The sequence below is a fragment of the Narcine bancroftii genome, chromosome 7 (assembly GCF_036971445.1).
Source record: "Narcine bancroftii isolate sNarBan1 chromosome 7, sNarBan1.hap1, whole genome shotgun sequence".
NCBI lineage: Eukaryota > Metazoa > Chordata > Chondrichthyes > Torpediniformes > Narcinidae > Narcine > Narcine bancroftii.
The window spans coordinates 99045550-99072963 of NC_091475.1; the positions used below are offsets into that span (position 1 = coordinate 99045550).

The 27414-nt window shown below is 42.6% G+C and overlaps 1 protein-coding gene across 7 annotated transcripts in view; it reads left to right on the forward strand.

Moving 5' to 3' along the window:
- The window catches only part of LOC138739134 (ETS-related transcription factor Elf-1-like), a 154931-nt gene that overhangs the window by 60203 nt on the left and 67314 nt on the right, over positions 1 to 27414 (forward strand). The gene's annotated exons all lie outside the window — the stretch shown is intronic.

Consider the following 27414-nt stretch of genomic DNA (forward strand, 5'->3'; position numbering starts at 1 on the left):
AGTAAGGAAATATCTTCTATGGTGAATGATTAACAAACTTCATTTCCGGACAACAGTAACTTGTACTCATTGCTGGGTTGTTTACAGGAAACCTGAACTCTTTACTTCAGGCATAAAGTTAGTGTGTGTGATGCATAAAAATGAAATGGGTCAGCCTCCTGTCATCCAGTCAGTTTATGCTTGCAGAGACTCAACTTGGAAAATGCAAATACTTTGTAGTTTTCCACATCCCTCCTTGAATTAAATCATCATTAAACTTTTAAAGTTTAAGCTGTTACGCAGTGTGGAAATAGCATGCAGAGTGATAAGAGGGACACATGGAGGGCTTCAGAATGTGTTTCTGATTTATCTGAGGTTGTCTCGGTCTGTAAATGAACACATTTAGTAAAGTCCTATCTTAATCACACTGAAAATGTTTGTTCACTTGTGATTTTCTGGACTAGTCTGGTACAAGGGGCCCACTCCCTCAGATACTCTGCATTCATGACTTTTGTTTCTAAACCTGGACCTAGCATTGGGCCTATATCATTTGATCCCAATGCTGACTAGCTAGTCTCCACACACTTTGAGCCATCCTGCAGATCAGTTACTGAGGGGTCCCCCTTTATACGTGTGTCATATTACTCTCTTTTAACTCGTAAAGGGTTCTGACCCGAAACATATGACTGATCAGTTCTACATGAGTACTGCCTGGTTGACTGAGTTCTTCCAGTAGATCATTGTTTGCTCATTGACATTGATCTGAGCATCATAGGAATCCACTCATCTTAAATCTACTGATGACAGTCTTGTAACAGCAGAGAGCAGTGGAGTGTGACTGCTGGATGATACAAAAGCAGATAATTAGATTTTATGTTAATATTTATTTATAATAATCCTATTAGAAATGTTCTGTTAACTTTTCTCCCTCTCCACATATATATGTAAATGTGTGTGTGTGTGTTTTGTGTGTATATATAAATCAATAAATGTACGTATACAACCTTTGGAAGTGCTATCAAAATCTTTGATTGATATCTTGTTGATATATGATGATATATAACATCTAAAATTATAAAAGGGGAATCCGCTTAAAAAGGTTGGCCGATAAATTTTGTATCTTTGATTTCTGATGTAGTTGTGATTGAAATTAATATCTAAATGTGAGATAAAGGAAGTAATGGTCAGACATCTTAGACTTCACTGAGTTGAATTATATTTGAGTGGATAATATCAAAAGTTAATTGTGAAATATACAGTAATACATATGACAATTCTGATCAATTAGATAGAAGCCATTTAATTTTCACATTTAAAAAAAATGTAGTAAATGTATAATTTCTGGTGAGGTTATTGAATTGGAATAGCTGCATTTGGGAAAAAAGGTACAGAAGCCTGAAGACGAGGAAGTGAAATCAACAAAATGAATCTGGATTATCAGGAATTCTGTCAGTGTCTGCTGAGTTTTGGTTTGATAATATGGCTAAGTATTTAAAGAACTGATATGTGTCTCCTTCTAACTCACTGAGAGATTACAATGAATTATCTGTGAACTTGGATGCCAGAAGTAGAACTGCATTACCGTGCTATTTAAAAACCAACTGTCTGGAAGGGATAGTTGGACAATCCTGTTGTATCAGGTCTTATTTACTATCCAGTTTTTTTTCTTCCACCTTTATTCATGTCTGAGATTTCTGATTTTCCAATCTTGACAGAACCCCACAGTATAAAAAAAATTACTCCATAAAGTAACTTGTCATTTCCTCCCTGGTTCTTTAGGAAATTTTAGATCTGTATTTTCTAGTGAACGAATGAATTTATGCTCAATGTAAAATAATAATTGGGTTCAATGTCATGTTAGTGACAGGTGTCATGACTGGAACGGTTATTTTCTCTACATTCACCAAGAACCTGGCACCATCTGTTCTGCTTGTGATATTTGTGCTGCTGTTATCTGATTGTAAAACATGAACTGCTTGAGGACCTCACATTTCCGGGTTGGGGGAGAGGAGAGCAGTGCAAAATTGTCAATGTTTTGGGCCAAAACCCTGCATCTAATTGATTTGAAAGAGAGGTGATGAGCACCAGAAATGAATCAAAATCAGAATTTATTGTCATTTAACATGTCACAAAATTCATTTTGCGGCAACATCACAGGGCAAATGTTTATATAAACTGCATTACAATATAACTAAAAATAGTGCAAGAAAAAAATGAAGTAGGGCAGTATCTGTGGTTTGTAGTTCATTCAGGAATCTGATGGCAGCAGGGAAGAAGCTGCCCTTGTGCTGTTGAGTCCTTGTCTTCAGGCTTCTGTACCTTTTTCCCGATCATAGCAGAGAGAAGAGGGCATGGTCTGGGTGATGGGGGTGTAAAGGATCAAGGCTGCTTTCTTAAGACACCGCCTCTTGTAGATGTTGTGGGTGGAGTGAAGTCTGGTGCCCATGAAGCCACTGGCCAAGTTAATAATCCTCTGGAATTTTTTCTTGACCTGCTTTCATATATGCATAGTTGATTTGAACAGGAAGAGTTTTTTTTAAATATTCTCCCTTTTTAAGAATGCCACCATTTAGAACCATAGAAAATTACAGCACAGAAACAGGACACTTCGGCCCCTCTAATCTGTGCCAAACCATTTTTTCTTGCCTAGTCCCACAGACCTGCACTAAATCCATACCTCTCCTATCCCTTAAATGTTAAAATTGATTTGCATCTACCACTTCAGCTGGAAGCTCGATCCACATTCCCACCATCCTGAGGGAAGAAGTCCCCCCTCATGTTCCCCCTAAACTTTTCCCCTTTCACCCTTAACCCATGTCCTTTAGTTTGAATCTCACCCATCCTCAATGAAAAAAGCCTATTTACATTTACTCTTGTCTATTCCCCTCATAATTTTAATTACCTCCATCAAATATCCCCTCATTCTTCTACGCTTTAGGGAATAAAGCCCTAACCTGCTTAACCTTTCCCTGAAACTCAGTTCCTGAAGACCAGGCAACATTCTAGTAAATCTTCTCTGCACTCTCTCTATCTCTCTCTTTCTTATTGCTATCCTTCCTGTAGTAAACCTCATGATATCTTATACAACTTTAACATAACATCTCAGCTCCTGTACTGTAATGATTTATAAACGTCAATATACAAAAGGCTTTCTTTACAACCCTATCCATATGTGATGCCACTTTCAGGGAATTCTATATATTTGTATTCCCAGATCCCTCTGTTCTAACTCACTCCTCAGTGGTCTACCATTTACTGTGGATGTCCTTTCTTGGTATGTCCTTCCAAAATGCAACACCTCACACTTGTCTGCATTAAATTCCATTTGCCATTTTTCAGCCCACTTTACCAGCTGGACCAGATCCCTTTGCAAGTTTGAAAACCTTCTTCACTGTCCACAACACCTCCAATCTTAGTGTCCTTCTGCAAATTTACTAATCCAATTTAGCACATTATCATCCAGATCATTGATATAGATGACAAATAGCAATGGTACCAGAACAGATCCCCAAGGCACACCACTAGTCACAGGCCTCCATTCTGAGAAGCAATCATCCACCACTACTCTCTGGCTTCTCCCATCCAGCCATTGTTGAATCCAATTCACTACTTCACCATGAATACCCAGCGCTTGAACCTTCTTGACTAATCTCCCATGCAGGACCTTGTCAAAGGCCTTACTAAAGTCTATGTAGATAACATAGCCTTTTCTTTGTCAACTTTTGTGGTAATCTCCTAAAAAAAAAATGTTATTACTGGTGGGGGGGAAACCTTTTACCATATGTGGGCTAGATGGTGAGTAAATGGTTGAACGGTGGGCTGGATTGGAGTGGGGGGGGGGGAATGGTGGTAGTGGTGTGGAGGTGTCGGGGGAGGGTTGGCGGCAGTGGATGGACAGGTGGAAGCTGGTGGCAGTGCTGTACATATAAATTTAGATTGCAGGCCGGATCCAGAGGCCTGCAGTCCACATAATATCCAGTCTGCAGGTCTTCGAGCCTCCATAGGTTGCCAGCCCCTGCTCTACAAGATTGATGAAACATGATCTACCAAGTGTAAAGCCATGTTGACTACCCCTTATCAGTCCCTGGCTATCCAAATAATTGTACATCCAATCTCTTCGAACACCTACTAATAATTTATCTACTACTGGTGTCAGGCTCACGGGCCTATAATTTCCAGGGTTTCTTTTGGAGCCTTTTTTAAACAATGGAACAACATGAGCTACCCTTAAATCCTCCATCACCTTCGCCCATGGCTAAGTACATTTTAAATATTTCTGTCAGGTGCTCTACTATTTCTACACAAGCCTCTCTCAAGGTCCAAGGGAATATCTTGTCAGGCTCTGGTGATTTATCCACCCTTATTTGCATTATAGCAGCAAGCACTTCCTCCTCTTTAATCTGTATAGGTTCCATGACCTCACTGCTTGTTTTCCTTATTTCCCATGACTCCATGACTATTTTCTTAGTGAATACTGAAGAATAAAACATTCAAGATCTCCCCCAATCTCTTTTGGCTCTATATATAACTGACCACTCTAATCTTCAAGGGGACCAATTTTGTCCCTGACTATCCTTTTGCTCTTAATATACCTGTAGAAATTCTTAGGATCTTCCTTCATGTTGTCTACCAAAGTATCCTCATGCCTTCTTTTAGACTTATTTTTTTCTTGAGATTTTTCTTTCCTTTTTTATACTCCTCAAGTACCTAATTTTCTCCATGCTGCATCTACCTGTTCTACCATTATACCCAATATTCCTCAAAAACCAAGGTTCCCTATAACTTCTAACCTTGCCTTTGATCCTGACAGGAACACACAGTCTCTGTACTCTCAAAATTTCACCTTTGAAGGTCCTCCATTTACCTCGCATATCTTTGCCAGTAAACAACTTCTCCCAATCCACACATACAAGATCCTTTCTCATTTCCACAAATTTAGCCTTTCTCTAATTTTGAATCTCAACCTGAGGCCCAGACCTATCCTCTTCCATAATTAACTTGAAACTAATGGCATTATGATTACTGGATCCAAAATGTTCCCCTACACATACCTCTGTCACCTGTCCTGTCTTTATTCCCTAATAGGAGATCCAGTATTGCACCCTTTCTTATTGGTACCTCTACATATTGATTTAGAAAACTTTCCTAAACACATTTGACGTACTTCATGCCATCCAACCCTTTTACAGTATGGGAGTCCAATTCTCGCTGACTATTGGGGAGTCTATAATACAAACCCATATCACATCTAAAGCAACGGAAGCCAGGAACATTGAGCTGTCAGTCGAGCCCATCCTGCAAACAAGTTTCACTAGTGGCCACAATGTCATAATTCCACTTGCTAATCCATGCCCTATGCTCATCTGCCTTTCCTACAATACTTCTTGCATTGAAATAGATGCACAATGTTCAACCCATTGACTTCTAACAGTGCATGCAATTTTAACATCATCTTTTCCCTCTTCCACTCCTCCAACTGTTTTGGCATTCTGGTTCCCTTCACCCTGCAAATATAGTTTAAACCTACCAGAGCTGCACTAGCAAACCTGCCTGCAAGGATATTTGTCCCCCTCCAGTTCAGATGCAAACAGTCTTGGCAGAACAGGTCCCACCTTCCTGAAAGAGAGCCCAATGATCTAGAATGCTGAAGTCCTCACTCCTACACAATATCTTTAGCCACTTGTTAAGCAACATTTTCCTCCTATTTCTAACCTCACCAGCATGTGGTAAGGGTAGCAATCCTGAGATCACTACCTTGAAGATCCTTTTCTTCAACCTAGTGCCTAACTCCCTGAACTTGCCTTGCAGGACCTCTTCACCCTTCCTAACTATGTCATTGGTCCTTACCTGGACTACGGCATCTGGCTGCTCACCCTCCCTCCTGAGAATGCCATGAACTTGATTGAGATATCTTGGACCCTGGCACCAGGAAGGCAACCTACCATCCATGATACTGGATCTCCTCCAGTGAACCTCTTATCTGTCCCCCTGACTATGGAATCCTCTATCACTACAGCTCATCTCTTCTTCTCCTCCCTTCCCTTCTTAGCCACAGGACCAGACTCCGAGCCAGAGACCTGATCACCATGGCTTGTGCCTGGTAAATCATCCCCCTCAACAGTATCCAAAATGTTATTCAGGGGAACACTTACAGGGGTGTCCTGCACTGCCTGCCTGTTCCCTTACCCTCTCCCTTTCTTAACTGTCACACATATACGCTCCTCCTTCCTCTTAGATGTGATAGTGTTCCTGTAATTCCTGTCAATCACGCCTTCTGCCTCCCGAATGATCTGGAGCTCATCCATTGCCAGTTCCAAATCCTTAAATTGGTTTGTCAGGAGCTGCCACTGGATGCACTTCTCACAGACGACCCACATCCTGCAAGAGGAGTATTTCCCAGCCTTGGCTGCCATATTCCCCTCCTCTCTCTCTCCCCCTCTCTCTCTCTCCCCTCCTCTCTCTCTCCCCTCCTCTCTCTCTCCCCTCCTCTCTCTCTCCCCTCCTCTCTCTCTCCCCTCCTCTCTCTCTCCCCTCCTCTCTCTCTCCCCTCCTCTCTCTCTCCCCTCCTCTCTCTCTCCCCTCCTCTCTCTCTCCCCTCCTCTCTCTCTCCCCTCCTCTCTCTCTCCCCTCCTCTCTCTCTCCCCTCCTCTCTCTCTCCCCTCCTCTCTCTCTCCCCTCCTCTCTCTCTCCCCTCCTCTCTCTCCCCTCCTCTCTCTCCCCTCCTCTCTCTCTCCCCTCCTCTCTCTCTCCCCTCCTCTCTCTCTCCCCTCCTCTCTCTCTCCCCTCCTCTCTCTCTCCCCTCCTCTCTCTCTCCCCTCCTCTCTCTCTCCCCTCCTCTCTCTCTCCCCTCCTCTCTCTCTCCCCTCCTCTCTCTCTCCCCTCCTCTCTCTCTCCCCTCCTCTCTCTCTCCCCTCCTCTCTCTCTCCCCTCCTCTCTCTCTCCCCTCCTCTCTCTCTCCCCTCCTCTCTCTCTCCCCTCCTCTCTCTCTCCCCTCCTCTCTCTCTCCCCTCCTCTCTCTCTCCCCTCCTCTCTCTCTCCTCCTCCTCTCTCTCCCCTCCTCTCTCTCTCCCCTCCTCTCTCTCTCCCCTCCTCTCTCTCTCCCCTCCTCTCTCTCTCCCCTCCTCTCTCTCTCCCCTCCTCTCTCTCTCCCCTCCTCTCTCTCTCCCCTCCTCTCTCTCTCCCCTCCTCTCTCTCTCCCCTCCTCTCTCTCTCCCCTCCTCTCTCTCTCCCCTCCTCTCTCTCTCCCCTCCTCTCTCTCTCCCCTCCTCTCTCTCTCCCCTCCTCTCTCTCTCCCCTCCTCTCTCTCTCCCCTCCTCTCTCTCTCCCCTCCTCTCTCTCTCCCCTCCTCTCTCTCTCCCCTCCTCTCTCTCTCCCCTCCTCTCTCTCTCCCCTCCTCTCTCTCTCCCCTCCTCTCTCTCTCCCCTCCTCTCTCTCTCCCCTCCTCTCTCTCTCCCCTCCTCTCTCTCTCCCCTCCTCTCTCTCTCCCCTCCTCTCTCTCTCCCCTCCTCTCTCTCTCCCCTCCTCTCTCTCTCCCCTCCTCTCTCTCTCCCCTCCTCTCTCTCTCCCTTCCTCTCTCTCTCCCCTCCTCTCTCTCTCCCCTCCTCTCTCTCTCCCCTCCTCTCTCTCTCCCCTCCTCCCCCTCTCCCCCGCCTCTCTCCCCTCCGCTCTCTCTCCCCCTTGCTCAATTCCCCACACCCCTGCTCTATTCCCCCCGCCCCCTCGCTCTCTCTTTCTCTATTGTGAATCTTATTCTAATTGCTAAAAGATCAAAAATTGGACTTTCCTTCGCCGCTCTCTCACATATCTTTGCCATGTCTGGGCTGTTCCTGCCGGGCCTCACCTTGCTGAATCTGGCTCTTTGCTGCTGTTCCGGCTCTCACTGGTACATCATTTGAAATGATGATGGCCAATTTTTTATGATTGGATTTGCATATTTTGATATGTTGCCTTGGGTTTATTGAACTGTTGTTATTTCAGTAAAGTTAATGAGGTCTGTGATTGTCTTGAACCTCTTACCCTTATTTGGCAGAATAAACCACAAGTGCTCACGCCCATGAAGTAGGATGCTGAATTTTTTATAATTATCTGGTACTAAAAAAGTATCATACAGTCCAATATTTGTTTTAATAAATTAAACAAACAAATAAATAAATAGAACTTTGTATACCAGTAGCACCTGACAATGTTGTAAATTGTCCAAGTACAGGCTGAAATATAATCCAGTTAATTACCCTCAATAACTTTGCTGAAAGCTGAGTCTGTCTGTTTTCTATTGTCAGAAAAGTTTATGGAAGAATCACCACTTCCCCATGGAAGAATCACCACTTCCCCATTAATGCTGAGCTCAGTGTTGGACCACTTGGCTCCTGGTGTCTTTGCAGCTGTGACAAAATGTGGATGAAACAGCTGAATTTTGGACAGTGCATGCCCTTAACCTCAAGACAGCACTTTTTTGAACAAGGAGTTGTTTTGGAGAGTTGATGTATTATTATTGTTACAAGCCCAGAGGACCCATAAACCCAGCAGCAATAGATATTCACCAAGACAAATGGTTACTTAAACAAAAGTTGCTTTTAATTATCTTTAAACATGAAAACAGAATCACACTTTAACTTATCATGATTGACTTAACTCCCTTCTAATTCTAAGTGTACATGAATGTAATGTGTGTGCAAGTTCAGAAAAGTTATTTGGTTCACAGTCCAATCTCACTTTTCATTCCTCCAAATTCACTGGTTGCAGGAAATTCTTATCTCTCTCTTTGGCTTGGCTTCACGGACGAAGATTTATGGAGGGGGTAAAAAGTCAACGTCAGCTGCAGGCTCGTTTGTGGCTGACAAGTCCGATGCGGGACAGGCAGACACGATTGCAGCGGTTGCAGGGGAAAATTGGTTGGTTGGGGTTGGGTGTTGGGTTTTTCCTCCTTTGCCTTTTGTCAGTGAGGTGGGCTCTGCGGTCTTCTTCAAAGGAGGTTGCTGCCCGCCGAACTGTGAGGCGCCAAGATGCACAGTTTGAGGCGTTATCAGCCCACTGGCGGTGGTCAATGTGGCAGGCACCAAGAGATTTCTTTAGGCAGTCCTTGTACCTTTTCTTTGGTGCACCTCTGTCACGGTGGCCAGTGGAGAGCTCGCCATATAACACGATCTTGGGAAGGCGATGGTCCTCCATTCTGGAGACGTGACCCATCCAGCGCAGCTGGATCTTCAGCAGCGTGGACTCGATGCTGTCGACCTCTGCCATCTCGAGTACTTCGACGTGAGGGATGTAAGCGCTCCAATGGATGTTGAGGATGGAGCGGAGACAACGCTGGTGGAAGCGTTCTAGGAGCCGTAGGTGGTGCCGGTAGAGGACCCATGATTCGGAGCCGAACAGGAGTGTGCACAGAACTTAACATTTATACAGTTCATCAGGCTTTGGTGCTTGAAAGGTAAATGGTTCTTGTCGGTTTAAAGAGTGATTTGTTGTTCCAGGACATCCACAACTGATTCCTTTTTAATCAGCCACTCCAGTGTCTTGCTGACGAAACTTGCTCCCTTTAGGGTTCTCCAGATGATAACCTCATTCTTTCAGATCACCACAGAATTCCTTTTTTGTTTCTCGTATTCCAAGTTAAACATTAGACATCCAGTCCTCTTCTCTTGCATGAACCACAAGGGCTTTGACCAGGCTGAAATAAGAATCTGTCTTCCAAATTGAGTTTTCCACAAGTTTTCCAGCTTGTCCTGTTCCAGTCCCAGCTGCTATTGCTGATTGTAACACTGTAGAACTGATCTCTGTGTCTCCCTCTCTCATTCTCTTTCTCTCTCTCACACGCACACACACACAAAGCCTGTTTAACTCTCTCTGCTTGCAAAACCACATGATCCTCTTAGAATAACAAGTTCCCTTCCAGACAATATGTGGCTCAAACAAGCTCATTCATATGTTGCCTTTTTGTAAACAACAATCCATTAGTGAAGTCTCTTGGGCACTCTCCAAAGCTTCTGCAAAGGCTGTGGAGCCGATATGTCTAGCATTAGCGGAGCTCCAGTATTTCAAAGAAGATCTGTTTTAAAGTGTTTGTATGTGACTTACTCTAACAAACCTTTCCAAATTTATCTCCCAAAAACATATCTATATATTCTGTCACATTAGACCAACGGCAAAGTACTTCCTCGAATAAAGTTTTTGCATCAGACAAAGGAAGATGATTTTGCTTGTTGGAAGTCAATAATCACTAGACCCCAGCATCTGCTATTTCCCTTGTTCACCTCAGTAACAAGCCCAGGACCATAATAAAGCAATCCTGAAGGGCAGTGCCCCATGTCCAATCATCGTCATCAATTTGACCAGAAGCAGGTCTGTTTTCTGATGATTGTGCAATGTTTAATTCAGCTTGCAGCACCTAAGAAAGAAATTATAGTTGTATTTGTTTGCATGCAGGAAGTCCTTGAGTACCTTCAGAAATCAAATGATGCCACATAAGTGTCAGACAATGAACACTTCCTATGTGACAGAATCTAACCATCAGGCCTAGAATTTGATGGTCTCCCACCATCAACATCTGGGTAGTTATCATTGACCAGAATTTGACTGGACCAGTAACTTGGAGTTTGTGGCAGCAAAACCAATGCCTTTCTACAAACCAGTTGTGTGATCAAATAGTCTCCATCTGAGTGGATGATGAGTATACTTCCAATAGAGTCAAGACGCTCAACACCATCTAATACAAATCAGTTTTAGAGTCACCGTGGCTGTATTGTGTATCAGAATATGGGCAGCATGATTAGTGCAACATCATTACAGCATTAGTGGCCTGGGATCGAATCCCGCGCTGTCTGTAAGGAATTTGTACGTTATCCCCGTATCTGCCTGAGATTGCTCCAGACACTTTGGTTTCTTGCTACCGTTCAAAACATCCTGGTGTAAGGGGAGTGTTGGTCATTTGGGTGTAATAGGGTGGCACAGGCTCATGGGCAGAAAAGGCCTGTCACTGTGCTGTATCCCTATCCCAAGCTGCACACAATGCTTGCGAGTAAATCTGTCACCCTCCCTGCAGTCCCAATGATTCCAAGTCCTGGTATTCCCAACTCAACAGTACCTTCATCACACAGACAAGTTGTTGTTCAAGTATGGTTACTCATCACTACATTCACATCCCCAAAGTAGAATAGAAGTCTTCGATTCAGTCCAGAATTCCACAGACTTGAAAAATGAAACTGTTCTTAACTTGAGAAGTAACTACTAATTTAGCAAAAGTTAAAGAACCTGGATCATTATTAGGATGTTGGAGGTGTCCACTTTCCCTTCAACCTACTTATTTGAAACCTGCCCTATCTCATAACCCTATATTTTCCTTTCATCCTTGTGCCTGTCTAAGAGATTCTTCAATGCCTCTAATATTTCAGCCTCCCCTACCATTCCAGGCACCCACAACTCTGCTTATATATTAAAAAAAAACTTACCCCTGATGTCTCCCTCAAAATTTCCTCCCTTTTTTTGTGGAGGTGTCTGCTCGTGTTTGTGTTCCTGCCCTGGGGGTTAAAGTTGTTGGCTGTCCAGCTGATCTATGCCTCTCAGAATCTTGTAAACATCTACTAAGTCTTCTCTCATCCTTCTTCACTCCAAGGAGAGAAGATCCAGCTTTTCTAACTTTGCCTCATAAGAGTTGTTTTCCATTCCAGGCAACATTCTTGTAAATCTCCTCTGTACCCTCTCCTTAGCTTCCTCATCCTTCCAAAACTGTACTTTAAGTGTGGTCTCACCAGAGATTTGAAGAGTTGTAATATGACCTCTTGACTCTTGAACTCAATCCCTCTATGAATGAAGCCCAGCATCCCATTGGCCCTCTTAACTATCCTATCACGGCAAGCTAGAGATATGCATGGATTTGGACCCCAATGTCCCTTTGTTCTTCCACACTGTTAAGTATCCAACCATTACTCAGTCTTCTGGTTTGACCTTTCAAAATGCATCACCTCACACTTTTCCGGATTGAACTCTATCTGCTACTTTTCAGCCCAACTCTGCATCCTGTCTAATTATTTTTTTACAGAAACCTTCAGCGCTATTCACAACTACTTTAATCTTGGTATCATCCACAAATTTACTGACTCATCCTTCTGCCTCTTCATTTAGGTAATTTATAAAAATTATAAAGAGCAAGTGTCCCTGGAGCTTGGGGCTCTGCCCAAATTCCTGGTAGAAGAGTGGGGGAGAGGTGGGGATCCACCCAAGGTCTCATAAAACAAAACTAAACAGAGCAGGGGTCCCAGAACAGATCCCAGTGGAACTCCACAAATCACTGACTTCCAGGCAGAATGCTTTCCATCCACAACTACTCACTGCTTTCTACCTGCAAACCATTTTTAATCCACAGAGCCAAAGTTCTGTGGATCTCATGACTTTCTGAACCAGTCTCTCATGGGGGACCTTATCCTTAAAAATCCCCTTCAAAGGTTTGTACACTGCTGATGCAAGACTCACTGGTCTATAATTCCCAGTATTCTCCCAATTGTCTTTTTTAAACAAGGGAACCACATTTTCCATTCTCCAGTCCTCCAGCATCTCTGGATCATAGCCAATGCCCCACCTATTTCTTTCCACCCTTCCCATAGCAACCTGGGGTATATCACATCTGGACCCAGGGACATCAATCTTAATATTTTTAAGAAGATCCAACAATTCCTCTTCCTTAATCTCAACATTGCCCAGCATAGAAGCCTGTTCTATTCCAACCTCACCCTGATCAAGGTCTTTTTCTCTTGTGGATACTGAAGCAAGGTATTGATTTAGGATCTCCTCAACCTCCAGGCACATGTTGCCTCCTGTATCCTTTAGCGGCCCCACCTTCGTTCTTGTCATTCTGCTGTTCTTCACATATGCATAGAACGCCTTCTTGTACTCCCTTCAAGCTCTCCTAAGCCCTTTCTTAAATTCCTTCCTGGCTACCATGTAATTCACATGAGCCTTCCTATTTTCTGCTTCATAAATCTAATATAAGTTTTCTTCTTCCTCTTAACATGCTGCCTCACCTGTTCTGTCAACCACAGTCCCCTTTTCCTACCATTTTCTCCCTGTCCTAGTGGGACAAACTTATCCTAAACCCAGTGCGTGGTCCCTAAACATATGAGCTTTCGCCCATGAACGTCCATTTTCATTGGTCACTATTACTCCTGCACACCCTCCCTGCCAGTCTTCAGGCTTCTTGACAACTTTTATCTTCTAGTCTCCCAAAATGTTTCTGACTAATGCCCCAATATAAGGTTGCTGCTGGCCCCACACTGATCTTCCCTACCTTACGCATTCTTGATCTTGATATCACTTTCTCCAGACCTTGAAACACTTCCTCACTCGCCACAGAATCATATTGTCTCTCTCCCAGTCCAGCCCTTGCACACTTTCTCAATGATCCTCACTCTCTGAAATGTTCAGGGCGCAGCACCAGCACCTATGGCCTTTCTCAACCTAATCAAGCTTTTCACTCCATCAGTCTGTGAAGGCCCTGTGGATGCCTCTCCAAATTCAATGACTCAGAGATTCATCTGTATCTTACTCATTTCAATTTGGCATGCAGTCGAGGACATTAAGGAACTGCACCACATCCAGAATAATTCCTTGTGAAGATTAGTACAATTAAGGTCATGCCATTCCTCCAACTATTTTCTATGTTTCTTCCTTGCTGCAATGGTGCATCCTACCTCCAATAAACTTCTGTGGGAATGAATCTAATCTTCAGAACTAAGGGGAAATTGTTGAAACTAATAATTCTCTCCTGAACCAAGGTTACCTAACCTCCTTGGTTTGCGTTTGCTCATAAACCATCACTAATTTAATGTAGACATGCAGCATGGTAACAGGTCATTTTGGCCCACAAGTCTATGCCGTTCAATTTACACCCAATTAATCTACACCTCTGGTACGTTTCAAACACTGGGAGGAAACCAGAGCCCCCAAGGAAAACCCATGCAGACACAGGGAAACGTAAAAACTCCTTACAATACAGCGCGGGATTCAAACCCCGATCCTGATCGCTGGCGTTGCGTTAACCACTACGCCAAATGTGCCATTCCTAATGTTTCATTGAATATGTATAGAGGGCTTACACTCACCCCAGAGCTTGGGTTGTGCTGACATGACCAGCAGGCTGAGGTCGAGATGTGCAGTCGGCTATGAACAGTTCCTCGCTACCCCCAATGTCCAGTGTGAAGGTTTTGCCCGTGCTGCATTGGACTTTGTACAGGCCCTTGTAGGGTCGTTGGAGGGGGGTGGAATGCAGTCTGTGGCGGACAAAAACAAAGTCTGCGTTTAATAAGTCCTGATGAATGGACGCAGGCCGGCGCCCATGGTGTGAGGGTGGGGGGGCGGTGGGAGTGGTGTGAAGGAGGCTAAACTGTCCCCTAGTTTGTGCAATACTGCTCTCCCCTCGGCACCTGGGACTTCGGGCAGTGGGAAGAATTCACCTGGCAGGATTAATGGGGCGCCAATACCAGTTCCACAGAGGAGGCATGCAGGTCCTCTTTGGATGCAGTTCAGATGCCCAGGAGGACCTAGGGGAACTCATCCACCCAGCTGGGGCTGGTTAAACGGGCCATGAGAGCTGTCTTCAGGTGGCAGTGGAAGCGTTCAATGAAGCTGTTAGATTGTGGGTGGTAGGTGACGGTGTAGTGCAGTTTAACACCTAGGAGAGTTGCCAGCTGTGCCCCTCTGTCAGTGGTAATATGAGCAGGTATCCCAAACCTCGCAATCCAATGCGTGAGTGGTGCCCTGGTGCAGGAATCAGTTGAAGTGTCTTTTAACGGGATGACTTCTGGCCACCTAGTTGTACGGTCTACCACCGTTAGCAGGTACCGGGCATCCCGGGAGACAGGTAGTGGGCCCACAAAGTCGACATGTATATGCTCAAACTGCCTCTTCAGTGGGTCGAACTGATGGAAGGGGGTCTTGACATATTGGTGGACCTTGGAAGTCTGACACTGGGTACAATCGTTGATGGCCTCAAAGACCTGGCACCTCCATTGCTGTGGTATGACCGTGTGTGGTGAGCCAGTGGAAACATCACACAGCAATGTGCGGAGCTGCCTGGCAGGCTGATGTCTTCAAAGTGGAGGCTGGTGATGGCTGTGTGGAAAGCCTGCTTTTCCACATCCTCTTTTTGGGCTTGCGCCATTTAGGAATAGTCCAGCCCGTGGGACAGTGTTTGGATGGTGTGTCGAAAGAGGGTGTCGGCCACGATATTGTCCTTACCAGAGAGGTGCCAGATGGTGTTAGTGAACTCTGATATGTATGATAGGTGGCATTGCTGCCATGCTGACCAGGGATCCTTGAACATAGAGAAGGTTTGCGTGAGGAGCTTGTGGTTGGTAAAAACCGTGAATGGCCTGCCCTCCAGAAAATAGCAGAAATGTCTAATGGCAAGGTAGAATGCCAGGAGCTCCCTGTCAAACACGCTGTATTTAAGCTCAGGGGGGCGTAGATGGCGACTGAAAAAGGTAAATGGCCTTCACTAACTGTTGTTCAATGACACCCCCGAAGGCTGTTGCTGATGTGTCAACAGTGATGGCCGTGGGCACATCTGATCTGGGGTGTACCAGCAAGGTGGCATTGCCACGGCGTTCTCAGTTGTGGTGAAAACTGCATCAGCCTCCTCTGTCCAAGCTAGAATCTTGCATTTGGCTGATATCATGGCGAACAGTGGTCACATGATGCGTGCTGCCCCTGGGATGAAGTGGATGTAGAAGTTAACCATCCTGGTGAATTCCTGGAGGCCTTTGAGGGTGTTGGGGCAGGCCAACGGCGTATGGCTGCAACTTTTTCCATTGATGGTGTTGCCCCATTTGTGGCGATCGTGTGGTCCAGGAATTGCATGGATTCTTTCCCGAACTGGCAATTTGCCAAGTTGATCGCGAGGCCGAAGTCAGACAGGCATGTATAGAGTCTGCGGAGATGATCTTTGTGCTCTTCGTGGTCCCTGCTTGCAATGATTATGTCATCCAGGTAGATGAACACAAAGTCCAAGTCTCTGTCCACTGTGTCCATCAAGCGCTGGAAGGTTTGTGCCGCGTTCTTGAGGTCAAACGGCATGCAGAAAAATTCAAAGAGTCCGAATGAGGTGATGGTGGCTGCCTTTCCAATGTCATCTAGGTGGACGGGAATCTGGTGATAGCCTGCATTAGATCAACCTTTGAGATAACCAACATGCCATTCAGGTTGGCCGTGAAGTCTTATATATGCAGGAGGATGTACCGCCTGAAAACTTGGGGACCTTATGAAGTCAGGATTCCCACAGACTGTCAGACCTACAGACTATGCCCAACTCTTGCATCTGGGAAAATTCTTCTTTGGCCAATTGCAGTTTATCTGGGGGAAGCCTTCTGGCTTTGGTGTGGAGGGTGGGGGCCTTGGGTTGGGACATGGTGTTGCACCCCGTGCTGTGGCATGGTGGAAGTAAACTGCAGCCTGAGGTTAGATGGGAATTTGTCTAGGATGCAACCGTACTCATCTTTTGGGGTGCTCACCATGGCCACACGTGTTGCGAGCATTGGTTGCTTTGAGTTGGACGGTTTGGAATGTCTGGGCATGGATCAGGCATTTGGCCTTCAGGTCCACCAGCAGGCTGTGCGCTTGTAGAAAATCTGCGCTGAGGAGTGATGTGTGAAATTCCACCGGAAATTTTCTCTGCCAAGTTGTATTTGGACGTTGCGCATGCCAAAGTTCTTGATGGTGGTGTTGTTTGCTGCCCGAAGAGTGGGACCTCATGGACGCGTTCATGTCTCCAGGGCAGTTGGTGGGATGACAGTGAGTTCGGCACCCTTGTCGACCAGGAACCGCCAGCCACAAGCCTTGTCAGTGATGTGCAATAGGCTATTGGTGTGGCCAGCTGCCGTAGCCATTAGCAGCGGCTGGCCTGGGCGTTTTCAGAAAAATAGCAGTGTTCATCTTTGCACTTGTGCCCCCCAGCATTGGTGATAAAAACACCAGTTAGTGTTGAGGTGCGGTTGTGCTTGGTTCGGGTGGAGTCCGGTCTGCTGACCTGGGTGGGGACGAGTCAACTGGTTCATAGTGGACTCGTTTTCGTGTTTCATGCACCACAGAACGTCTGCTCTGGCCATGGCCTTGTGTGGATCTGAGAAATATTCGTCTGGCAACTGTTCCAGGAAGGACTGCTCAAACATGAGACACGGCTGTGGCCCTCTGCGAGTGCGAGAATTTTCTCCATAAGGGCAGATAGTGCTCTGTTGCCTAAGCAGTCTAGGTGCTCCACTGCCACGGCCGTAACAGTGCGGAGCCAGTTTGCTTGTGTCTCGATGTGCACCGCCACATAATATCATATTAAGAACTTCAAAGGTCACTCATCTGGACCACACACAAGTTTTACTTCATCTCACAAACCACCTTGCCTGCCCTGTTTTTTTTTGTTTTTTTTTTAATTTTTTTATTTTTCACACCATAAATCACATTAGCCATGATATACACTATTTCTTTTTCACACATATACAGTGACTTTTTCTCCCCCCCCCCCTTTCCTCCCAAACCACCCCCCCACCCACCCCCTCTCATCCATTTTAGGTATACAATCTAGGTTGCATTAAGCCAGTCAGACAATGTTGTCATTCAACAAAATTACACCAGAAATTCTACTGAGTCAATTCTTTTCTTTCCTTCTCCTTCCATCAACTTAGGTAATGTTTATCCCCGGTAGGTTTTCGCTATTGTATTTAATGTAAGGCTCCTATACTTGTTCGAATATTTCAATATTATTTCTTAACCTATATGTTATTTTTTCTAATGGAATACATTTATTCATTTAAATTTAGTAGTTTCTTCCTTTTAATTTGGTTATGTATTCCATTAATATTTAAAGACATATAGTTCAGCGTAGCCCTTTTATATTTTGTTTATCTTCTCTTTCCGTTTTTCCATCATTACCTTTCCTCCTTTTCCATTTCTGTTTTCTTATTTTCAACTCTTTATAAGACAACATTCCTACAACATCCAACATTTTCCTTATTCTCCTATTTCTATCTTATTTATCCCCAATCTCCCCTTCACCTCCTGAGTTGTCCTTTATCCCTTGTCGGACAACCACATCTCCCCTCTCCATTTGGATTTGCGAATCCACTCGCAAGCGTCAACTGATTTTGCAGTAACCGCTATTTCCCCCCACCCCGCCTCCCCCAGAAAAGATTTCACTTTTCATATGTCACAAAGGTCACTCTTTTAATTCCCTCCTTATTCTCTCTATTCCATTACCTTCCCTTATTAATTCTTGTCTATACTATCTATATTTTCCTCTAAGTACAGATACATTCATGTATGCTCATTGTCTCTATTCACTCTTATACCTCTTTACCCGCATACATATCAATCGTGATCATTTTTACTCTCATTACCCGTCTTCATCCCTCAGTCTATTTTTGTCTTTACCCACATACATATCAATCGTGATCATTTTAACTCTCATTACCCGTCTTCCTCCCTCAGTCTATTTTTGTAATTGTTCTGCAAATTTTCGTGCTTCTTCTGGATCCAAGAATAGTCTGTTTTGTTATCCTGGAATAAATATTTTCAATACCGCTGGATGCTTTAGTATAAATTTATACCCTTTCTTCCATAAAATCGCCTTTGCTGTATTGAACTCTTTTCTCTTCTTTAGGAGTTCAAAACTTATATCTGGATAAATGAAGATTTTTTGCCCTTTATACTCCAGTGGTTTGTTGCCCTCTCTTACTTTTTCCATTGTCTTCTCCAGTACCTTTTCTCTTGTAGTATATCTTAGGAATTTTACTACAATAGATCTTGGTTTTTGTTGTGGTTGTGGTTTAGAGGCCAATACTCTATGTGCCCTTTCTATTTCCATTTCTTGCTGTAGTTCTGGACATCCTAGGGTCTTAGGGATCCACTCTTTTATAAACTCCCTCATATTCTTGCCTTCTTCATCTTCCTTAAGGCCCACTATCTTTATGTTATTTCTTCTGTTATGGTTTTCCATTGTATCTATTTTTTGAGCTAGTAGTTCTTGTGTCACTTTAGTTTTTTTATTAGATTTCTCCAATTTCTTTTTTAAGTCTTCTACCTCCCTTTCTGCTGCTACTGCCCGCTCTTCCATCTTGTCCATTTTCTTTCCCATTTCTGTTAAGGTCATCTCCATTTTATTTATTTTCTCTTCTGTGTTGTTTATTCTTTTTCTTAAATCCTTAAATTCCTGTGTTTGCCATTCTTTAAATGACTCCATGTATCCTTTAATAAGAGCAAGTATATCCTTTACCTTGCCTTTCTTTTCTTCTTCTATTTCACTGTACTCTTCCTCTTCCTCTTCTTCTTCCTCTGGGTTGACCATCTGTTGTTTCTTTGGTGCCCTTTCCTCCTCTTCTTTCTTGTTTCTATTGTCTTCTGTGGTCTCTTCTTGCTGCAGGTGTTCTGCAGCTGTCGTTGCCGGCTGTGGAGATCGACTCCCCAGCTGGTCCCCCCTCCCGTCGGTGTGTTTTTTTTCATTCGCTTCGCACTTTTACTCGGCTCTGCGAGCCATTTTTGTAGTCCATTATTTACCGACCTGAGGGAGCGGGTTTCTCTCTCCGCAGCGGGCCTCTTCGGACAGGTAAGGCCTTCACCTTTTTCCTCCTTTGTCTTCTCTTCCTCTTCTTACCGTTGCTTTCGATTTTTCTTTTTTTGTCGCCATCTTCTTTCCACCTTTATACTCACTTTTCTGTAACTTTTATTTCTGTGCCTTTGTGTTTTCCTTTGTTTTTCCCGACTTTTCTGGAGAGGGCTGGAGTTCACCGTCCGGCCACTACTCCATCACGTGACTCCTCCCTTGCCTGCCCTGTTGACCTCAAACTGATTCAGCTATGGTAGAGTTTGCAATTTCCACACTGTGCTTGTTGGATATGGCAGAACACACAAAGACAAAGTGAAAGTCATCCCTGATCCTAAATTCTGACATGGATGTCTGCAGCTTTCCATTTTTTCCTTTTTTTTTGAAAAACATTATTTATAGATTTAAAAATACATACAAAAAACCTACTAAGAACTATACCCCTACTAAACCCCCCCCCCTCCCACCCCTGCCCCCATACAGGAGCCAAATACATATTTTGGGTAATTATCAGTTGCTGTGGAGTGTGCCAACCCTTTACATCTTTTTTTTTAAAAAGCACAATATATCCAAACACATATATATTTCAAATATGTTCACATTTTAACAAAAAAAGGTTATTCCGTAAATTATAAGTTATCTTCTCTAAGTAGAGACCCAATTTTAGTTCATTATGCCATCTTTGTATATTCAATTCAACATCATTCTCCACGTAACAGCAATACATTTTCTAGCTACAGCTAATGCCAGACGAATAAATGCAATTTGAAATTTATCCAATCATAAACCAGTTGTTAATATTACAGTATAACCCATTTAAAAAAAGTAATGGATCCAGTGTCAATCCAATCATAAATAAATCTTCCAAAAACTTCATAATTTTCTCCCAAAAAGATTTAACTTTTTCACAAGTCCATACTGAGTGTAAGAAATTACCTGTCTGTGTTCCACAATGAAAACACAAATCTGAAGAAATAAAACCGCATTTTTTCAACTTCGCAGGAGTTAAATGTAACTGATCCAAAAAGTTATAATTAACTATATCTGACATTAATTTATTTTGTAACACTATCTACAAACATATTCTTCCAGTCCTCCTGAGATAGTAAAATAGATAGATCCTTCTACCTATTCTTCATTTTGTATAAGTCAACCTTAACTGTCTTCTTTTGTAACAAAGTGTACATTTCAGAAATAAACCCTTTTTTTCCCCACTGTTGACAATTAAAATCTTGAATTTAGATTGTCCAGGTCATACCAAAGCTCATCCAAAATTTTCCATCAATAACTCACGAGGTTGATAATAAGCAAATAAAGAACTTAATAATATCCCTAATTTTTCTCTGAATCTAGGAATAGAAAGAAACATACCAGCTTCAAAACAGTCCTCTACCAATTTAATACCCTTCAGTTCCCAAGCTTTCAAATAGGAGTTATTCATTGAAAAAGAAATTATTTTATTCTGATATAACAGTGTCTTAATTGAGATTTTACCTTTAGTCCCTATATTTTGATCCCTTTTATAGCAGATCTCCATTGTATGTCTCAATACTGGCAATTTATACTAAGGATTCCATTTATATATAAATTGATCTACATTAAATTCAGAAATCTGAGCTAATTCAACTTTAGCCCATATTGGAGGTTGGTCAATATCAAACATTTTACTTTTAATTGTGCTGCTTCTTAATAATTCTGAAAATTTGATAATTAAAGTCTTCCCAAATCATACCTCCATGTCAATTTTTGTAAAGAAACTCAATAATTTACTTTTCCATAAGAATAATCATACTGGCACATTTAATTCCTTAAAAAAGTTATTTGGTATTGAACAAGGAATAGATTGGAAAAGATATTGAATACGAGGAAATATATTCATTTTAATGCAATTTACTCTTCCTATTAAAGTTAAAGGTAAGTCCTTCCATCTATTCAAATCGAACTTAATCTTATTTAATAAAGGTACGTAATTTAATTTATATAGATTTTGATAATCAATATCAACCTTTACACATAAACATTTAATTTTATTAGACCACCTGTACTTCGTGATCTGTTTACAATCTGAGTGATCCTCGTCAGAAATTGATAGTATCTCACTTTTATCCCAATTAACTTTATAACTGGACATTTCTCCATATTGTTTCAATAGATTCTGAAGTTTCCCCAGGGATTTTCGAAGAAGTGTTAAATAAATTAACACATCGTCTACAAACAAGTTAATTTTGTACTCTTCTTCACCAACTTTAATACCCTTGATATTAACATTCTGTCTAATTACTTGAGCCGATGGTTCTATAACCAATGCAAATAAGACCAGTGACAATGGGCAGCCCTGTCTAGTTGATCAAGACAAATTAAATATAGATGACAACTGTCCATTTATCATCACCTGAGCAGAAGGATTTTTATATAAAGCCTTCACCCAACCAGTAAAGAGTGGTCCAAATTTAAATCTTTCTAACACTTTAAATAAAAAATTCTATTCAACACGATCAAAAGGCTTTAAGCATCTAAAGCTACTATCATTGTTTGGTTGAGTTGCTTTCTTGATGCATTAATTATTGTAATCAATTTTGGAATATTATTGGCTGAATATCTATTCTTAATAAAACCTGCTTGATCCACGTGTATCAATTGTGGTAAATATTTAGCAAGTCTATTATCTAAAACCTTAATTACAATTTTGTAATCTACATTTAATAAAGAAATTGGTCTATATGAGGCCACTTTCAGGTGTTGGAGTCTCTGTCTTTCTTTGGAATAACTGTAATTAATGCCCTAGAAAAAGACTCCGGGAATGAACTCACTTCAACACATCCATAAGTACTGGAAGTAATAATTTTTTCCTTTATGAACTCTCTCAGTGCGGTCTTGTTCTCGCATAGCTTTTGAAGGAGCAGATAGGTAAAATGCCAAAAGTTATTGTCCAGTTTACTCCTATTGCACTTGTCCATATTTCATGCAAGAGGATATTGTTTTATTAAAATATGACAGTAAATTGAATTGAATCTTGAAGATTCAAAGACAAAACTACTGTTTCAATAAGAATTTTTAAAAACACTGCAACAAAATTTTTTTCCATAGAATAGGATATTGGTTTAAAGGCTTTCAAATAAACCCAGGTGATCAAGGAATACAGATGGAATCATGAAAGATGCTCCTGAGAGTGGGGTCATTGATGGGATGAGATCTTGGGAATCATAGTGAAAAACTAGATGTGGGAAGGAAGAAAATTGGAGAATTTCTTTAGCATTTTAACAATAATTGAGAAAATAATAGCTTTCATCAGTGTCCAATTAGAGTGTTGAATGTGAGAGTTAAATATTAACTGTTAATCTCTGCCATTAGAGTTATGGAGTCATGCAGCGTCGGCCCAACTTTGCCTGCACCAAGCAAATTTTCCCACCCACGTCAGTCCCACCTCCCTGTGCTTGGCTTAAATCCCTCCATCCATTTGGCAGCCTTTTCCATACACCCACCACTCTGTGTGTGTGTGTGTGTGTGTGTGTGTGTATGTATATATTTTTTAAAAAGTTATCCCTAAGGTTCCTATTAAATTTCTCCCCCTCACCTTAAATCTATGTCCTCTAGTTACCAATTTTTCATTATTCTGGGCAAAAGACTTTTTACCCAATCTATCCTGCTCATGATTCTTTACACCCTTCATCCACCTATATGCCATGGAAATAAAACCCTAGCCTGCTCAACTTCTGCCTATAGCTCAGACCATTGAGAAAGTGCATAAGGTTGTTCAGAGTAGGATAAGTCAGTTGAATATTTACAACATGGGTTAATTGTCAATTCTCTGTTGTGTAGCAGACCTGCTGTTTAGTGAAATCCCTTGAACAGAGACTCCTATTTCACAGTCACTTCCACGTGTAAACAAATGTTTGATCGAACCAACCCACTTGCTGCCTGTACCTGCAAAAACTAATGAACATTGGAAAGATAGTGAGGAAAAAGGATGGCATATTAATATTTTATTGAAAAATAAGTTGGGTGATGGTTTGTTTTCAGTTCAATTCATTGCAGTAAATATTATTTACGTAAAAAAAATGTTTAGGCTAGAACATATTTGAATTGAGTTAACCTTTTAATTTCTCAAGTTGTGTGCAATAAATCCTGCTGAGTGACAGAGTTGATATTGCTGCTCCCTCACAGCTCCAACAATAGTGACCTTGCTGGCTGTCTGGGTAGAATTTGACCCTCTCCGTCTAATTGTGTAGGTTCCCTTCAGATACTCCAATTACCTCCCACATCCCAAAGATATGCCATTAGGTAGGGTTAATTACCACTAGTGTAGATGGGGGGGCAGGATAATCAGGGAGTGTTAACGACCATGTGAGAAAGAAGGGCTTGCAGAGTAATTAGTGGGAAGTGGGATAGGAAGATTTCCTCTGAGAACCAGCTTGGGATGCTTCATCACAAGGAGCTTTTCTGGTATGGATAGTTTGAGGTGAAACTACCCATTATACTATTCTCTTTACCAAATCTTTAATATTCTCCAAAATAGATCTGGGATCATTCAAAATCCAGGTCATAATTTTCCTTGTTTTAAGGAAGCATAATTAGTCAAAACAAAATAGTACACATGGAGGCACAAGAGACTGTGGACAATGAAATAAAAAACAAAGTGCTTGAGGAATGTATAAACCTCTGTAGAAGAAAAGGAATTGTCGATATTGTTCTCCTACATCAAACTGAGATTTGAGAGGGAAGGTGGTCAGTATAAAGAGGAGTAGATGAACAGAGGAGGTGTGAAGATTGACAGACAGGTGGAATCGGATAGGGGTGGCAGGTGAGTGATAGGTAGTAGTAGTCAAAGAGAAGAACAGGGCGGATGGACCCAGGTGGGGGAAGAAAAGGGTAAAGGCGGTGACAGTGCTGATGGATAATGGGAATACAAAGGCTACCAGGACTGGAATCTGGTAGGTGATAATGGAGACCTTTAAGGGAGCAATGTATGGCAGAGGGAACCAGATGGAGGAGTAGAATCTAGTGGATGAAATGTATGGGTAGTGGGTGGATTGAACCAGAAGTGGAAAGAGGATGTTAATACATGATAGGGAGGGAGGGAATAAAAAGAAATAGGAAGACTGGAGGTAGATCAGATGGAAAGAGTGAGGGAATCACTGGATTAAGGGTTATTTAAAATTCAAAAATTCAGAGTTCATATCATTGGCTTGCAAGAGGAATAGTTTCTCCAGTTGATGTTGGCCCTCACCTTGGCCGTAGAAAAGGCCATGTATGGACAGGTCAGTGTGGGAATGGGAACAGGTTAAAATGACATCCAACTTGGAGCTTGAAGTAACCATTGTGGACAGAGCACTGGTGCTCTGCAAATCAGTCATCTTGTCTGTACCTGATCTCACCAATCTAGAAGAGGTGGCATCAGGATCACCAAATGAAATAGATGAGGTTCATGTGAATCTTTACCTCACCTGAAGTGTTGTTGTTCCTTGAATGATTGTGGGTGAGAAGTGTTAAGAACTGGTGTTGCAGTGGAAAGTGCCAGAGGCCAGGGAAAGTCAGGTAGGGAGGGATGAGCAAATCCAAAAGTCCCTGAGGGAGTGGTACCTGTGGAAAGCAGAAAGGTGTGCAATGGGATAGAATGCAATACACAGGTGCTGGAGAAACTCAGCAGGTCATGCAGCATCCACAGAAAGTAAAGGACAATTAATATTTCAGCCTGGGCTCTTCAGGCCTGAAATGTTTGTTGAAGGGCTCAGGCCTGAATCATTGATGGAAGAAATTTCGCCTCATCTGTGTTCTAAAGGGATGTCTTTTTATTTTATGGATGTGCCCTCTGGTCCTAAACTCTCCCACCATGGAAGTCTCTTCACCATGTCCAGTCCATCTAGCCCTTTCAATATTTGGAATGAGATTCCTTACTCTTCCTTCTAAACTCGGTGAATACAGGCCTAGAGCTGTCAAAAGCTCCTCATGTGTTAATACTTTCATTAATGGGATCATTCTCACAAACTTTTTCTGGACAACAGTAGCATGCCTTTCCTTAGACATGGGGCACAAAACTGCAATACTCTCAATGTGGCTTGATGAATGCTTTGTAAAGCCTCAGATTACATATATGCTTTTATATTTCAAAGAGGTATATAAAGACTGAAAAGGACCAGGGAATTTCAAGTTGTCAAAATGGTTCAGGACATCCAAGGTATCTCAGATATAGTTGGGAAGGAATTGCACAAGGATACACAGGATGGAGTCAAGGTACAAGTTCAATGGGGCAAGAACAGGCAGAAACAATAGGCCCACCAGGACAGTCCTGTTAGTGCATCTTGGGTAAATACAGTGGGAAGTGCTAGGTTGGACAATATCAGATTGGAGGTGAGAGAGGGGAAATTTTCTTAAGTGAATGACAAAAAAAATCTGCTGGAGGAACTCAGTAAGATGGGTTCCAGCCTGAAAACTTCCACTGATGCTGCTTAACCCATTAAGTTCCTCCAGCAGATTGTTTGTTGCTCCAGATTCCAGCATCTGCAGTCTGTGCATTTCCTGACATGAGGTACGTGTGCGGGAGTCATTAATGTGTCATGTTCCAGGGAGATGCAAGAGGAGGTATCTGAAAACTGCTATCTGGCTTCTGCAAGGTAGAGGTCAGTCTGCCAAGCTACGACAGCACCTCCCCATCTCCAAATTTGATGACTAAATTAGGATTGGTACAGAGTGAGTTGAATGCTGTCCTTTTGAATGGGGTGAGGTTGCAGTGGGGAAGGAAGAAAATAGCACTTATCATGAATCAATAAATTAATTAGAACTCCATTGGAACAAATGAAGCATTACATTCACTAAAGGTTAGTTATGCCTGGGCACTTATACCAGGTCTTTGATGTCATCAATGTACTTTTTGCTTTTATTTTAGACTTGCAATAATATATCTCCTATTATCGAGCTATTTCACCTAGTTTTAAACTGCTCATTCAATATTAAAATAGTTGCATTTCAAAAATGGAGAGACAAAAATTTTAACACAGTCTGCAACATAAAACCACTGTTTGAGGCTACTTTTCATGGTCCTGATTCTCAACCACTTCCAGGTGAGTGAATGTACCATGGGCTTAATGTCAGACCCTGGATGCCATCATTCTTGTGCAGACTTGTCAAGTAACATGAAGATGTTACAATGCCAAACACAATTCCAATGCCATCTACAAGTTTGCCAATGACACCACAGTTGTCGGCAGAATAAGAAGCGGAAATGAGGAAGCGTACAAGGAGGGAGATAGATCAGTTCATTGAATGGTGTAATGACAACAACCTTGTGCTCAACATCAGCAAAACCAAGGAGATGATTGTGGACTTCGGGGTAATATGACCCAGTCCTCATTGAGGGCTCAGTCAAATTCCTGGCTGCCTCCACATTGATGCAATCACATAGAAGGCTCGCCAGCGACTATACTTTGAGGTGTCTGAGGAAATTCAGTATGTCACTGAAGACTCTCATAAACTTATATAGGTATTTTGTGGAGAGCATTCTGAAGCGGCAACTCTCAGGACAAGAATAAACTCCAGAGGGTTGTTAACTTAGCTTACAACATCACAGGCACCAGACTTCACTCCATTGAGGGCAGGAGGTGGTGTCTTAAAAGAGCAGCCTCTATCCTTAAAGACCCCCAACACCCAGGCCATGCCCTCTTCACTCTGCTACCTTCAGAAAGGAGGAACAGGAGCCTAAAGACAAGCACTCAATGGCACATGAACAGCTTCTTCCCCATTGCCATCAGATTCCTGATTAATCAATGAACCAAAGACACTGCCTTACTTTTTGTGCATGATTATTTTTACTTTTTTGTAGTAATATCATAAAATGGTTATAATATGAACGTTTGCTCTATGATGCT